A 12,312-nucleotide genomic window follows, 5' to 3' on the forward strand; every position below is an offset into this window, starting at 1 on the left:
CATTCAACGCTCAAATGTTCTTACACCAGGAACACACAAAACCTTTCATTGCAGTGAACTTCAGGGTTTTGACCTGCTTGCCCCTGCTCTATTGTGCATGTTATTATTTCCAACAATTACCCTTACTGGTCTGTTGGTAAACGATATTAATCGACTATATTCGACCGAAAGTATATTGAAGGATGGGAATGGCGATGGTGTTGATTGCCTTGAATCTTTTTCGAATAGCTCTGTTTTCAAGACAAGATCAAGAATTTCCCCCGGCAACTTAGATTTTAAAATTGCTTCTTACTTGCAATATGCGAGGTATTTGTAGAAGTCATCCGAATCCATACCTACAATGCCATTGCGGCTATATCCTTTATTGTCGGTGTGCTCCCCGAACAATTGTTTTTATACGACATTTCTCCAAGCCGAACTGCATGCCGATATCCCTACTGACATGATTGGTGATATCTAACAAGGAGCGAATTTGGACATATTTTTGTTGGGTCAGAAATTCCTTTCTGGACTTACGAACTAAGGATTTGACCGAAGAACACAGAGTTTTGAAAAAAAAGGCAGCATAGGTTCTAGAAATCAGGAACTTCTTTCTGGCAGTGTGGTTTTGACGAAGTTTTTTGTGAACCACCCAACAGGGTAAGTGGTGATGATGATGGATTGAAGTAGGTTATTGTCTCCTCAGGCAATAGGATTCTATCCTGCTCGTATAAAACGATGTGCCCTATTTTCAGCAACTGCCTACAACCAGAGAGACCTTTGACTATAGTCGCAAAGTACGCAAAGTAGTAGTGAATCGAGTTCGTTCTTCGCAGTTTTCCAAAAAAGTTTTAAAATCCGATGCTGGCGCTTGTATTCGAGATTCGTTCTTAAATTCGAGTGTACCAAAATACTATTTCACTACATGCACAATTAGAAACTAGTTTTGCACGTTGCATTAACTCATTTACGTGATATTCTTTATTCACGCGATATTCTGCTCATTCAGTTATCTATCTTTCAGAAATATTTTTAATTGGACGAAAATAAATTTTCCAAAATAATTCGAAGTCGATTTCAATAACATGTAATGGTCCTGTTGGAATATCAGGTGAACCGTATATTCGTTCAAGCTTGTTATTTTGTACATTAAACCAATTGAATTATTTCATGAATTACCATTAAATTTCATGTTGATGCTGACATGAAAAAGTCATGAAGCTCACTTTATAATTTTCATATTCATTTATAGAATCATTCAGTAGACATGCATACAATATTCTATTGGAATTACCCCTCATGTCATCAAAAATATGAATCATGTCGAATATAGTGGTTAATGTGTTCAAATGAGAAGGCATTTACTTTGATCGAGGCTAAACACTTTTCCAATAGAATTTTTCACGTATGAAATTATATTGTACGAGTAATTGAATAATTCAATTCGCCTTGTATGACTAGCAAATTTCGAACGGCATCCAGGCTTTTATGAGTTTATTATGCTACGCAAATGAGCATGATATTATAATTTTTCTATAATGATGTAATACTTTCGTATAATAATTGAGTAAATAGAGCGTAGATTTATTTCCATATAGAATATATATAGTGTATAGTCAATGTTTCTGATAATAATATAGTTGTAATGGAAAGCGAAGCGAAAAGCAGAACATTTTCACAAGGGAATTTTAGGGTGCAATCATTTGAGCGGGTTATTTTCTATTTGTGAACTTCGTTGAACTGTTCAGCTGATCATGCTTTATGACAGCAAAAAATAACACCGAACTAATGATTTGCGAAAACTTTCCAAAAATCTGTTCTGTTTGTCAATTGCGTTTGTTTTCTTGGCAAAAATGCATAAATCAAAGTAGAGTATCTGCGGAATACCATGCCGAAGCCATCTATTTGCCGTCTTATAAGTATTGATTTACTTTTCCACTTAAATGAGTTCTGCAGAAAGAATTCAAACTGACATTAAAAGCATTTTGGAGAACTTGGAAATATTTATAGCAAATGTTCCTACATGTAAGCTGTTAACAGTTGTATAGCATCCAAGTCAGTGTAGAACAAAGAAATCGATAGCTCAAATATTACACCGTGTCTGACAAGCAAATATCGCTTATATGTATTCACACATGACATTTCCGGACACATAAATACATTTGTACATATTTTATATACCAACTGGTGTGCACACCCAACTTTTATGCTTAATTATTCCATGAGTTTGAAGCTTTTGAGAACTGTTTCCAAACTTTTTGACTCCTTTATCCTCTGCTGGCCTATTGCGACTTCAGCACTCATTCATGCATTCCAAAATTCTCTGCTTCCAAAAATAAATCTATTTCGGCTTCATATTTATAAGTACCTGAACGAATTGGTATGGCTGTTTCCTATCGGGCAGAACCAATCTGTTGTGGCTTTGAAAGTACAAAAATATAATAAAAGGCGAATTCCATGGTTTTTGCGCCAAATATTTTCACAGCTTTTGGTTTATTAGAAATTTTACAACTCAACCATGTAGTGTAATGGAATGGAATGGGTTGAGTTATTTTATAGTATGCATATCTGCACATATGCTTGAGCAATATCTTTGTGAGGAAATATGCTTGCTCCTAAATGTAACCAGGGCTGAGTATAATATTTAGTATGTCAAATTGAAGTTTATTATCCAATATAATTTTATACTAGTTCGTGAAAGGTGAAAGCATAATGAACAAGCATATTAGGTAGCGTTTAGTAGTCTCCTCTAGTTGATCGCCAGAAACAAGGCAGAGCTATCGTTCAAATCAATGTTACTGTATAATGAAAGAGCCCATCGTCTCGTGTCCCCTAAGGAGGTAATTTGAATAGATTCTCGCGGATTTTTGTTTTCATTGGAAATTTTTTATATGCCGGCGTATTGTTGCAACGTGTATCCTAGCAATTAATACCTTGAAAGATAAATATATGCCAATGTTATGTTTATTTTGTCTGTAATAAAATTGTTTGTCCCATGCTCCAAGGATAAACTAGACAATTTTGGTACTTAATCCTTACCGCTTTTCCCTTTTAGTTTTTTTTCTCGGTCCTTAACTTCCCGACGTCATTTTCCCTGCTTGAGCGACCTACAGTAGTTTGTAGTAGTTTGGTGAGTCCTTTCATCTTTTCTGGTGCTTTATTGGTAGCCCTTCGTTTTCACCTTGTTTCTAACTAGACGTGTGAGTATACTTTTGATATTTATTGGATTCACATGACCTGCCCATTTGTGCTTTCATCGCAGCTTCGGGCTTGTCGCGTCAAAGGTGTAGCCCCTGGTTGTTTTTAAATAGACATATAGTCTTTATAGGGGTTGGGCTTTTTCTAGATATTCAAATTTCGAAGGTATTGGTTACATGCTCTTTGGCATTCATCTTTTATCGTCTACGTCCTGACTGATTTTCGGAAAGAGAGCCAGATAGCCCAGATCAGGAAGGTCGTAATATGACCGGCTCGGAAAAAAGGGACCTCATGCCTAAAAAGTACTTTTCGAAAAAATCGCGTTTAAAGTTGGGTAAGACTGCTATACGATATACGTTGTAAAGATTTTCAAGTCATGAAATTGCCGTCAGCCTTCTCCAAAGCGGATATCCACCGTTAGTACATTGAAGCGTGCGAATAGGAAAATTTGGAAACCGTCATGCACAAGATAATTTCCTTGAAAGCATGGAACGAACTATGTCCTTATATCGCTTGCATTAAGCCAGCTGATAATTTATGTGCTGTTTGTCAGCAAAATGCAGCTACCGTAGGGGTGTCGTGAAATACACAGGGCGCGACCAAGAAAATCACACTAGTATTTGCATCATTTGAATGAACTAAAATGAATGAATCTATCTGCACGTACCAAAAACGCATCCAAACGTTAACTCATGGTTTTATCCTTTGATTATGCTCAAAACGTGCACTACCTTGCATTCCCCTTTTTTAGTGGAACGACTCAACTCGCTCAGACCGAATTTTTGGCTTGATCAAGCAAAAATTTGGAAAGACGAACGTCACATGCGTCATGCGTCAGTGCCTACATCAGACCCACTAACAGGAGCAAGTTTTGTGAAATGGTTCCTCTTGGACAAGTTTTTGGTCAATATTGCAAACCACTTAAACTGTTGATGCGGTTCCATCATTTTTCATGGAGACAATAGCCTTCACTGCTAAGAATTCGCAGATTTTACAGACCAGGTGTGCAATATTTTACAAATGGTACCAGAACCTGCGTTTTTTCCACAAGAAGTTTGCCCAGAAGGTTTATCCTTCCAGCGGCTGTGGTATTTATTTAAAGAAATTATACCACTCTGTTACAATCTAGAAAGGAGAGCTGCATTCTTCAAACAACCGAAGACTGCGCTTCCACAACAAACAGCCAAACGTGCATCGAGAGGCAGTGGAAGAACCTAATAATTGTTTATTCCTATTGTTTTTGGAATGTCAGTTCGTATTTTTTATACAATTTATTACACTTTTTTTTTTGATCTGCGTTGTCTTTTTAATCACTCATCACATATCATCAAATATTTTTTATCTCGCTATGATACGGTATAGGAAGGAGGAAGCCTTGTAGGTATGAAAATGGTCAAAACTTGAAAATCGATATTTAAGACATGAGGGGTCTTCCGAGCCGTACTTTTTCTCAAAACGCCACCAATTCAATCGAAATTTGGTGAATGTATGGGAACTATGAAATCCCACGCGTACAGTGAGTGACATAAATTTATGTGCAGTTCATCGATTATAGTCATATGGGGTATCAAATGAAAGGCCCCGATGGGTACTTTTCGATACTGATATTAGTTGGGCAAAAATGTGTAAGTAAGAAACCAACATTTTGTATCTGGTGTAGGTTAACTTCTTCACATTTGCTAATAACATTGAACTAGTGTGAAGCGTCGTATTAGGTTGACTATTATCAATATAGTGCTTTCCATATCAAATGATTTGTGTAAATGGCTTTTAAAAAAATTGAGGGTAGTTGAATTTTTAACTATGTGCAAACAGAACTGTCATGCACTTATGGTTCGTCACATAGGGAAACACAAAACCTTTTATACCTAAAGCATCTAGCTTCCAATTCCCCTGAGTATTTAAAAAAAAGTGAAATTCTTGACCCGAAGTTTTAACAGGAAAAATCCTGCTAAAGTGGTTTATGAGATAAAGTTTCAGAAGTTCGGGAAAAGTGAAGAAAAAATGGGAAAAAATTGTAAACATTATTTTGTAGAATGCAGAAAAACCATTTCAAAGCTTCTGTCATTATGTAGAATTCAGGCGTGAGACTCGTGATTATAACTAGACTCAGATGTGGAAAAAGAGGAGTAGACAAATTTTAAATGTAGATGTTTGGCGTTTCTGTTGCATTTTGTGAAATCTATTCGACCCGATTTTTCATAACTGTTATCTAGTGATTTTTTAAGAATGATGGGGTCCTAAGTCCGCATCAACTTAATGCTGGACCGGATCAAATGGGGAGCAACTTACTCCCTCTTTCCTGGTCCACGGACCCCTCGCATAGGGCTTGCACCAAAACTTTTCAAAAAAGCTAAACGATGACGTCATCGCTTGACATTTTTGTTATCTAGTGGTTGTTATATAGAAACCAAGTTATTCGCACTCCACTCGGGCCTTGGCTGCAACTTTTTCCTAGAATAAGCAACTTTGTTCAAGGCCAAGAGCCCGTTGGAAGAAGACTTACGGTAGACAATATTATGACTTTGCAATTGATAATCCTCGTCCCTACCGATTTGATCGAATTGAATCCATAGCGCTGGGGCCTTATAGTGTTGAAAAGTGAACTCAGAGTCTTGAAGGGACTAAATTTTCTTCCAGAATCGGTTTCTAACTGTTCTGAGTTATGCTACCGTCTAAAAAGGCTGTTACTTATTGAATGGCATGAATTTGCTATATGTTGTCTAACTGGTATTAAGTCGCTCATTTGATCTATGCATACTAAATTTAGACTAGCTGGGAAAGATAACTGCATCCCAATGCCTCTTATTCCACTCGCCATTTTCGCGAGTCCATTGTAAGAAAGAACTCATAGGTTCACCTCGAAAACTGTAATTTTTTAACAAACCGTACCAACATTCCGTACTCTCGGAATCGACGCCATGCAGAAATTGACATATTTTCAGACGAAGCTCTTCTTTTAAATCAGCCACTGCGTGAACACGATTCCGAAGCGATAATCGATCTTCTCTTCCGTCCGTTTTGATCTGTTTTTGGATCCAGTATTTCCTTTCCTCCAATAATTTTACAGAAATCTTACTATTGTCAAGTGAGAACAAGGCATTCTACGAGCAATGTGCAATGAAAATTCACATTTTTGTTGTGCAACGAGATTGCGGCAGCTTTTTGGTCGAAACTCAGTTGTTCCATTTTGCAATACAAAGTTGCAGTTTTTTCTAAACTAATCAAAGATTTAATTAATAAATGATTTATACCGGAAACACTAAACAGGTAGGGAGGCATTCTAAACTGCAGTTTAAATTTATTTTATTGAAAATTACCAAACCCTTCTACCTGGAAACGTCAAATTATAGAAAATTTTCCATTATGAATTTTTTTTGGCAGCTAGTGTACAGTAGAAAGAGAGATAAGACCACTTTCAAATTATAGTGACTTTTATTTAGAGATAATTTAGATACCTCGCGGTGGACTATTTTGGACTACCTTTCTTTAGCTCTGAATCAATCTGATTACATTAGCTATTGAAAATGGCTTGCGGTGACTTTTCGCTAATTAATCGCGGGGCTTCAAATTTTTTGGGCTTCCTCGTAGCATCATAGGTGGCAACAATTAAAGGGCGACGAAGGCGGTTTACAATTCTGTACCAAAGGCAACTCACCAGACGCTGTCTCACCTCTGCCCTGGGAGCAGCGTGACCGAAGCCGTTCGTAGGTATTATACGCTCCCTTATACAACTCGGAAAACACAACTTTGGTGCGAATTTTATCGAACGTAAACTCGCGCAAACTTCAGACCAAAGCTTGGCCGGAGCTAGAATTTTTTATTTAGGGGTTGATCATTTCATTTCATTTCTAGCTACTCAAAACCATGACACCCATTCCAAGACTTCACAGGCTCTTTGCCATAATAAATATTCTAGCAATTTTAATATTTATATTTTCAAATGAGGTCTGAAAACTATAATATGGAGCGTAGCCTAATCTTAATAGGGCAGAGGAAAAGAATGATTGATGTTCTCAGGGCAGTAGAGGGAATTCTGGCCTGGGATGCAAATTATGTGGAAAACTTGGGCGATGAAATTTGCATAGAGCCCTTGGGATTTCTGTTCCGACCTTTCAAGAAAACTCAGAGCGCGGGAAGAATCTCCCTTTCCATGCATTTTTTCGGTGGATGGTCTTCATAACAAAACCGAGGCTTGATCGAAATTGATTGGAATAAGGGCAGGAGTAGATTGTATGGCTGAGAACCAATTAGATTTTCTGGAGGAATTTAATGTTAATCATATGGCCTAGTGTAATTAAAATCGATGGAGCAGCTTTGTATGATCAGACTTATGAGAAAGTCTGGTACCAGTCTGAATAACAAAATTATGGCAAACTGATCGTTTGTGGTAATGATTGATGGACTGAAGAACTGACCGAATAGTCAGCTTCAAAAGCAACAGTATGGAGTACTTGTGATTTTTTTAAAGGTTTTGTGCAAAATAAGAGTTTTATAAAATTTGTAAGTACCTGTCTAGGTACCTTATTGGGACAAAAAATAATTTAAAAAAAAATCGATAAAATTTTTATTCCCAAAATACGGCACATGAAATGAAAGGGTTTAGTTTTTACTTTTCGAACATAACCTTAATTTTAAAATTTTAATCTTATTTCGCGGTATGGTTGAAGCATACATACATCATGTACCTCCCGGGCGCCGGGCCAGATACCTCTTTCACGGCTTCCTTATACTATTAGTGTTGATTGATTCGGGTGAGCGCTAAACCACGTCATCAATTGATTCCAGAAGTAGAAAGTATTTTCATGTCATCTATAGTTGCGTCCTGAAGTTGTCAGAGGAAAACAAAAAAATACAAATTTCATATCAATAGGACCCAAATTTGGATGATTGAAGTAAAAAGATGGAGTAGAAATCTCAGTGGCTTTTAAAGAATTTTGTATTCAAAGGGTATTTGCGTCATATTCGCACACTTTCTTTTTATAAAAATATGAATAAAATTACATAAGGGTTTGTGCTGACTAACTGAAAGTAGGTTAAATTAGGGTGTCCTTTATTTGTGAAAGAATGATTTCAATATTTCAATCAAATATTTAAATCCTTATAATTGTATATCTACATTATATTGTATGCGGTCCAGATTCACACACTCATCCTATCGATATGACTGCAATTTCCGTATTTTATTCTGATTGGGTGAAAATTGTTGGTGCCATCTCTAGATTACTCATGTAATTGTTTATTCTCAACAAAAAAGTGTTTTACAGAACGTGTAAATCAGGAAGTTCTGCCTGTGCCAATTTTCCTTGATTTAAAAGCGATTAATTTCCAGGAGGTTGTAGCTAGTGGGAGGGTAGAAGGAGATATGCTACAAATTGTCTGTTAAGTAGACATCGAATGTATTTTTAACCATGTGGAAGTATTTGTAGCAATTACATTATGCTAGATGTAACTCAACGTTTTACAAAGGTTGAATCAAAGAAAAGTTTCGCTTGGAATTCAATGGGGAATATCATCACTTTCGACAAACATGACTACTTTGGTTATGTTAATATTGAGATTTTTTCCAGTTCGTTTATATATAGCTTATCAACTTGAGATTTTTATCATTTTCTTTCAACGAAGTTTACTATTTAACAAATGTTTTTATTGTTTTCATATTGTTTGTTTGGCTAAATAAAGTTTCCATTCTTTTTTGCAGGTGAGTAATGGTGACTCGTTTTGAATACTAAAGTACCAAAAAAATTCGGCCGTAAGTCTGGATATGTTTTTATAATGAGATAATATACATTTGTTTGTACGTCCATCCTTTAATGAAAATTCTAATGAAATTCCGATTTAACAAACCAGAACTTATGACAATATTGTACAACACACAATACCATCTGGATAAATAGAGCAACCAAAAGTTCATACCTTAGATCGTTTCCACATTTCGGATTTACGTTAGTTCATGTGTGATATTGATTCTTCCTTTCAATGCTTTTCAGTTGTTCGAACAGATTGCTAAAAGTTCGATACTCTGCATTTTTTATAGGGTGTCCAAGGTTGTGTCGCGCATTTATTAAAATATTTAGTGAAGAGTATTGCCTCGTGTAGCTGACCTTGGGAGTTTTTTATTAGGCAATATATACGACAGTTTCGCGTGCTTGCTACCTTTAGGGTAATACCCGTGGTTATCTAGTGGGTTCCATAGAAATTCAGACAAGCCCAGCGATTTTTTTGATACTCATAATGAAGAGTTCAGTGTTTGTTAATAGGAACGTAAGATTGGAACATTAGCACAATTCTTATTTGTAGAAAAAGTAGTTTTGATAGGCAATAATCTACTAGCTAAACTAAACCGTTAGATAAGATTATAAAATCAGCGAACAAGTCTATAAAGTTACATTACTAATTTTTAAAGTTTTATGCAAAGCAAACACACGATTTATCCGGAAGCGGTTAGAGTTATTGTCACGTAATTTGGTAACAAATTTGAAATGATATGCGTATTTGTATGAGATCATTTTGCTCTGGTTTTGAGAGGGTCTGCTCTACAAAACTTGGAAAGTTTTACTAAACGCTTTTTTTGTAACATTGATTAGAAACTACTAGAAACGTGCATATTTTAAAGTTTATTCAAGTTATTACAGTTCGTGTATAGCGCCAGAGCAATTATTTACGGCGCACATAAGGACAAACGACCATATTACGACGACAAAATCGATTTTAAATATTTTTCCCAAATTTAAAAAAAATGCGCCAGAAATTTACACTATAAGTCCCTTTATTGTGAACTAGAAAAAATTTCCTTTTTTCTGCGACACAGCGCTCATCCCATGCGCGCAAAGTTGAGTAATTGTTTCTATTCGTTGATACTGGTGAGTTACAACAAATTGTTGACAGTTACTATACGGTCGTTACACTTTTGTTAGTAAGAAAAATTAAAGTTTTGTATCATGAATTTAGAATCGTCAGGTAGGTACTTTAATTTGCAGTTATTAATATCATTACTGTGTACGAAGTAATTACTTAGTATGCGTATCACAAAATACTACTACTTGATGTTTAAAAGAAATTGAAATTTTGACTTTTGCTTGTGTTACAAAAAAAGTTCCAAAAAGTTCCATGACTTTTTTTTACTTGTTTTGTAGCACAACGTATAGCTGATAAAGGCATGTAATACTCATGTCCCCCCGTTTCCCCCTTTTCTTAAAATCGCTAAATTTCTTTCAGGTAGTCGACTTGACCCTGTTCCTAATGAAATTCGAATTAAGAAAGGGGAACTTTTTACAGTGCTAAGAAACAGCCAATTCAACAAAATGTCATCAGCCAAGTGTAATCAACAATTGATTGGCTACATAACGGAAAAATTTGCCATAAACGAACTTTCAGAAAATTGCTCAAAGTAACTGAAAAATATAGTAAAAACGTCTGTTGCAAAATTATTTATATTATAAAATGGCGCAATTCCCATTACACGTATGAGCGGTTTCGGAACAACAACATGAAATGGCTTGATGAAGATTTAAAACTTCCAGAGATATTTGAATTAGAGCCGCTTCGGCTATCCGGAAGGCCAAAAAAGAACTTTGAAGAAAGTTCTCTACGTACTAAGCAAAGGCAGATCAGTGAATTAATATCAAGCATAAGCACAGACAAATTGTACATGGCCACAGAATCAAGCTTAGTCAAATCTGGAAAGAGAAGTGTAGCTAAGGTTGTAAAATTAGCCATCCAATCTTCACCCAACAGAATAAAAAAAATTAAGACTGCTCACGATACACAATCCTCTGGTTCTATAAGAGCATACAGCCCTGAAGAGGCTTTAGGTCTTGTAGTTGATCTGGGCCTAACCAAGGAGGATTATATAACCATGCGAGTTGGAGCGAAGGAAAGAGGGGCTGACATTTACCCTTCGTATCATTTAATAGTAGAGGCAAAAAAGATGTGTTATCCTCCAAACATTACCGTTTCTGAAAAAGAAGCTTTTGTGCCCTTGCAAGATCTTCTTACACATACAGCAGAACGTTTGACACAAGTACAGGCTGAAGTAATTCTTCAGAATATTTCGGAGAAGTCTAATATCATCGAAATTTATTAGAAATGGGGTTTAGATGGAAGTGGTGGGCATAGCATATACAAACAGAATTTTGCAGATAATTCATTATATGCCGATTCTAACATTATTTTGTGTACCATAGTGCCATTGCAAATGTGTCAATCTAATAATAATAAAAAACAAATATTTTGGAATAATTTAACCCCATCATCGACGAGATATTGTCGTCCAATTGCATTGAAAATAAAAAAAGAAAATATTCAAAATGTGAAAGACGAATATAAAGAGGTGGAAAAACAAATTTTGCAATTGGAGCCTACTATTATTCGTATGGATGCTAAGGAAATAAAAATTAAACATGTACTCATATGTACTATGTTAGATGGAAAAACGATTAATATTTTAACTGAAAATACAAACTCGCAGGCGTGTAATATTTGTAAAGCTTCTGCAAAAGATTTAAATGATTTAGGAAAATTGCAAAATAGGGACTGTGATGAAAGCGCGTTTAAATTTGGTATCTCTGTACTACATGCTCATATTAGGTGCTATGAATATTTGTTGCACATAGCTTATAAATTGGAAATAAAGCAGTGGCAAGCAAGAGGTGAAAATGCAAAAGCAAATGTAAAGGAAAGAAAAACTAAAATAGCTACTGAGTTCTATAATAAATTGGGCCTCGTTGTCGATCAGCCGAAGCAAGGTGGAGGCAATAGCAATGATGGAACCACGGCAAGGAAATTTTTCGAGAACCCTTCACTGTCATCTGAAATAACCGGAGTTGATAAGGAGTTAATAATACGATTTTCAAATATACTTTCTGTTATTTCATGCGGGCATTACATCAAGGAAGATATTTTTAAAATATATTGCGTTGAAACGGCACATCTGGCTATATCTCTTTACGGCTGGTATAAAATGAGTGCCACGGTTCACAAACGCTTATTACATGGTGCTGATATTATAAAATCTTTACCTTTGCCAATAGGCCAGTTATCTGAAGATGTCATTGAAGCAGGCCATAAGGAATACAAAATTTTAAGGCAATGCCATTCCAGGAAAACATCAAGAATAAATACAAATGTTGATAT

The 12,312-nt window shown here is 35.8% G+C and overlaps 1 long non-coding RNA gene across 1 annotated transcript in view; it reads left to right on the forward strand.

Moving 5' to 3' along the window:
* The window catches only part of LOC119647526, a 49,782-nt gene extending 39,944 nt beyond the window's left edge, over positions 1-9,838 (forward strand). Inside the window, exons 2-3 of the long non-coding RNA XR_005248894.1 lie at positions 9,028-9,122; positions 9,215-9,838. This is a non-coding gene — a long non-coding RNA (uncharacterized LOC119647526). The remainder of the gene's footprint in view (positions 1-9,027; positions 9,123-9,214) is intronic.
* The last annotated feature ends 2,474 nt before the right edge of the window (positions 9,839-12,312 follow it).

The sequence above is a fragment of the Hermetia illucens genome, chromosome 2, assembly GCF_905115235.1.
Source record: "Hermetia illucens chromosome 2, iHerIll2.2.curated.20191125, whole genome shotgun sequence".
NCBI lineage: Eukaryota > Metazoa > Arthropoda > Insecta > Diptera > Stratiomyidae > Hermetia > Hermetia illucens.